This window comes from Pteropus medius, unplaced genomic scaffold (assembly GCF_902729225.1).
Source record: "Pteropus medius unplaced genomic scaffold, Ma_sr-lr_union100, whole genome shotgun sequence".
Lineage (NCBI taxonomy): Eukaryota > Metazoa > Chordata > Mammalia > Chiroptera > Pteropodidae > Pteropus > Pteropus medius.
In genome coordinates this window covers 16760275-16765404 of record NW_024344240.1, presented here as the reverse complement: position 1 = coordinate 16765404, position 5130 = coordinate 16760275, and the positions used below count along the sequence as shown (strand labels likewise).

At 33.1% G+C, this 5130-nt stretch overlaps 1 pseudogene; it reads left to right on the top strand.

The window, feature by feature from the left end:
- The first annotated feature begins 3273 nt into the window (after nucleotides 1-3273).
- Nucleotides 3274-3392, top strand: LOC120607489 (uncharacterized; annotated as a pseudogene).
- Nucleotides 3393-5130: the final 1738 nt, after the last annotated feature.

Genomic DNA, 5130 nt, shown 5'->3' with positions numbered 1-5130 from the left:
GAGATCTTCAGTAGAGATCTGAGTGGAGCCCACCTAGATTCCTGACCTATAGAACTGTAAGCTAACAAGTTGGTTGTTATTTCAACTGTGAGCTAATAAGTTGGATGTTATTTTTAAAATGGTAAATTTATGGTAATTTATAATTCAACAATAGAAAACCAGTATACTCTATGCTTGTGACCTGTCCAGTAACCAGATTCCTCTAAGACTAAGACTTTGCTTTTCCTTTTATCAAATCCTCTTGCCTCTTAACCAAAATTCCAGCCCTGTGACTGGGTTCCTGCTACCTGATTCCCTTCATCTTGAGGGATTATGGGCCTTCCTGAAATCTCTCTTTTCTGACGTACATATTCTGGGAGATGCCAGATCATTAGGCTCCCCTGCTTCATATTAAATACATACCCACATCCAATGCCTACTATTCACATAAATTTAGGGAAAAAAAGTATAGACTTTGAAAGCAGTCAGGATTTTGGTTTTCATACCACCTACCAGCTATGTGATATTAGGAAAGTCATTAAACCTCCAGGAGCTCATTTTTCACATTGTAAGACAGAGATGAAACCATTTACTTTGTAAGCGTTTGTCAGGATTAATCCTAATGTATATAATGTTTATTGTCATTACTACTTTTCATATCAATCCACAAAACTAAATTGAGCTTTTTCCCTGATGAAAGGAAATTCCTTCCAGATCTTTCAGCTGGGTTTATCCCTCCAATTTCTGCTTAGGCGGGTGAGTCTAGTTAGTTCCAAGTTCCCATCACTCCCAGTTGGCATATGATGTTAATCTCACCATGGACCATTTCCCAATGCAGTACACTTGTGTTCATTCATTCATTCATTCATTCACTCACCAGAGGCCTATATATTCCAGGCACTGTAATGGTGAGCCAAACAGAAAGATCTCAGAGTTTATGTTCTGGTGTGATCCTTTCATGCTAGAGTTATTCCTCAAGATGTGTGAATTTATTGCAATTTTAAAGTTACCTCAAGACCTGAAGAGTCATGATAACATTACCTGGAAAAATGTATGGAAATATGATCAACATTATTTTTGTATCTAAGAACTGCAAACATTGCCTCTCATATTTGATAGTTAAGATTAATATTTCTGCAAAAGAAAAGAACAAAGGTAGTAACTTTTCTGTGGTAATGAAATGCTCATGTTATACTTAATCGAGTTAATGAAATAAATCACTTTATTTCAATGATTTGGGTAGTTAACTACAAAAAGAAAGCAAGGCTGTGGTTGAGGCTGGCAGTACTATAGAAATAAGGGAACAATTTACTGATTCTATCTTGGACTAGCTGCTGCCTCCTGATTCAAAAAAAAAAAAAAAAAAAAACCTCTTAACCTCCCATTGGAAGAAAGCCCTGGTTCTCCCTGAAGGCCATTTTGTAACCCAAAAGAGCTCATTCCAGAGAACCAAAGAATTTATCTTAATGGCAGTTTATCACCATGGGTATCAAGACTGAACAGTATAACTGCATGAAAAGCCTGTCTATGTTGGATCCATCCAATATGATGGATTTTCTAAGAGAGAGTCCTTCACTAAGGTGTTGACCCAACGTCATCAATATCACGGTTTACAGCTTGTGCTGCCAAGAAGTAAATAAAAAATGAGGCTAAAAGGAAAACAGAGTCTTCATTGAAGTGCCTCCTATTTACCAGTAATCCCACCGAATGTTTTTTTAGATTGGCAAAACTGAACTCTACATATTTATATTGGTAACATTTTCCAGTAGGTTCTCCCAAAAGGTATCTGAGCACCTTGTGTTGTGAAATTTAGAGAAATGGAACACATTAAAACAAATAAGCCTTGTCTCCCAGTTCAGCCCACTGGAAAAGAAATTTTACCTTTCCAAGAGCATCAGCCTAAAAGAGGCCTCAGTTCTTAAATTCCTTAATCAGTTGCCCTAGAAACTGGAGAATGTGGTAAGCGCCTCCAGTCAGCACAGTAATAAATACTATGATAAGTTTAATCACCTATTACTGGCCAAACACACTTGAGTGAAGGTGAAATTAGTATTACTCATTGTGATTGACATTATGCATTTTCCAGATCTTTTAGCATGTAAATAAAAAGTCTACCCTCTACATCAGGAGGAAGAAAGAAGGAATGTTAGGTACTCGGGGATGAGGAATTCTTGTTTATCAGTCATTGGTGATTTATCCCAGCTACAAAACACTCAAAAAAAAGTGGAATTCAATCCTGTTCGACAAATTATTTATTGAATTCCTGCTATATGTAAGGCATGCAGTAGTGAAAAACAGTAATATGTTATATTCATTCTCATTCCTGAAGAGCACCAGGAAGTTCACAAACTAAAATACGATACACCATGACCTAAATATTAAAATGGTGAAGGAAAAATGTTCCATCATTTGTTTAATTTTACCAGAGGAAGACAGATTTTGAGTTTATAGGTAAACTAAGGAATCATTACATTTTAAAATAAAATCTTTGAGTCCTCCTAAACATTTATCATCCACTCAAAGAAATATAACTAAAAGTAAAGATCATGGTTTGGGGTTCTGAAATCAGATTCTAATTCCATCTAACAAAGAGATTAGATTTAATTCTTAACAAGCATTGATAAATGGAAGTTTCTAGTACTTTTCTAAATTCTCTTCTGTGTGGCCCCCACTCTAGGCTTATTCCCACTCTATTCGTGCCAAGATAATGATACCTTCTTCTATCAGGGCATTTGATTCTGAGTTCTTAAAAGTTGTTGTTTGTTGTTTTGGTTTTTCTTTTTAATCCTCATGTTCTTGCTCAAAGTTAATTCTTTATATATTGCACATTTTTTCCTTATTCTTCTCTTCTCCCCTCTTTTCCTTCTCCTTCTCTCCATCTCCCACCTAGATAAAATGTTAAACATTTGGCTTCATATTTCTTACTGCTCAGATCTTGTACACATCCAGTGGTGGGGATCATTGTTTGTTTTACCAAAATGGTATATTATATACAAGAATTTCATCTTACTTTTCACACTCTATAGTGAATAATAGACTTTTGAGTTAGGTGATGTAGGTCTACCTTACTCTTTTAGTAGATTTATAATATTCCATGTTTTTAATATACCACAGGTTTATTCACCCACTCTCCTGTTAATGGTTACTTTGTTTTTTCAGCACCGCACCTCTAGAAACAGAGCTGCAATAAAGGTCTGTATGGACTAGCACTTTTATTTCTATGACACAAATCACAGGGATGGAATTACTGAGTCGAACAGTAGGTATATTTTTTTACTTTAAAAAATATTGCCAGTCTATGGCCATGCCACCCTGAACATGCCCAATCCTATCTGATCTAGGAAGCTAAGCAGGGTCGGGCCTGGTTAGTACTTGAACGGGAGACCGCCTAGAAAGACCAGGTGCTGTAGGTGTTAAAATAAAAAAAAATGAAAATACTAAAATATTGCCAGATTACCTCCTAAAAAGTACATTCTAACAACTATGCACAAGAATATTCTTTTCCCCAAATTCCCATCTAAATAGGTATTATCTTCCTTTAGAATTTTCCAAACCAATGTGTAAAATGATTTATTTCATTTTTATTTTAACTTTTGTTTCCTTGACTAGTAAAAATTATGAATATATTTTTATTTGCTTATTGCCCATCTAGACTTGTACCTTATATTACAGATAATAGCATTTTAACTATCATTTGTGTTATTTTTTTCAACTATTGATTTTTTCCACATTGCCTCCTACGATTTTTGTTTTGTGATATATATATTGTGATTTAATATATCTGGAATTTATTTACATGGTGAAAGATAAAGGTCAAATTTTATTTTCTTCTAAATGGAGAGCCAGTTTGACCAGCATTACTTACGAACTAAACCATCCTTTTCCCATTGAATTAAAATACAGTGTCTTTTTTGCCTCTGCTCCGTGTGTCATTTTCTCTGCTAGTACCTACCTATTTCGATTATGGTAGCTTTATAGAATGTTTTATTATTTATTATGCTTAATCCCCTCTGTCGATGCTTGTTTTCTTAATTTTATTAGCGAGTCTAAATATTTATCCTTCAATATGAATTTTTAAATCATCTTGTCAAATCATCCCCCAAAAGATCCTCTGGTTTTTAATTGACATTTGTACTGAATATATATATTAATATTGAGAACATGGATATTTTTACCATTTTAACACTTCTCATCTAAAAATATGACATATTGATTCATTTGTTCAGAGAGTTTTATGCCTTTATATAAAAATTTATGGGGTTTTTTCCATATAAATCCTATATCTTTTCTGATGAATTTAGTTTCTAAGTACTTCATAGGTTTGTCACTATAGTGAAGGTAATATAGTTATACATCTAGGTGATTATTGTTGATTATGGAAACACTTTTTTTTTTATAGTTATGGCATCAGTTCTGAAACACACATTTTAACATCTCTAAAAATGAGACATCTTAATTATAACTGACAATTTTTTCTTTCTTGGGGGATACATAAAAGTAATAGGATATCTTAAAATCCATGACATCTTAGATCTTTTGAAATATGATACACCAGTCAACTGACCATATTTTCTTCTTCTATTTGGTGTTACTGGCATTTCTTAGGTTTTCTAAGTACATAATCATAGCTCCAAGAGATAGAATTGTGTCTCTTCTTGTCTAACTTTACACCAATTATTTCATTTTCTTGTTGAGGATGAAAATACTGTTGTGCTGTTTTTATGTTAGAGAATGTTAGCATAAATAATTTTAATTGTTTGCTATTATTTTTTATATATTTTAATTATAGGTAAGTAATTTTTTCCTATTTTCAATAGTTTTATTGGGGATGTCTGAACAATATTAACAAATGCCTTCTAAGCATTTTACCTTTATTGGTAAAATCACATGATATTCTCCTTCAAAATCACTCTAAAAATTTTTTTGATTTTGAACCATTCTTACATTCCTGCAATTAATCCAACTTAGTAATAATGTACTATAGTTTGTATTTAATATAATTCTGAATTCAGTTTGATTATAGTTTAAGTTGAGGTTTTTGGCACTGTGTTCATAAGAGGTTGGACTATGGTATTTATTTGTATTGCCTTTATTAAATGTTAAAATTATGTTGGTTTTACAAAATATGTGGGAAGATTTACATCTTTTCCT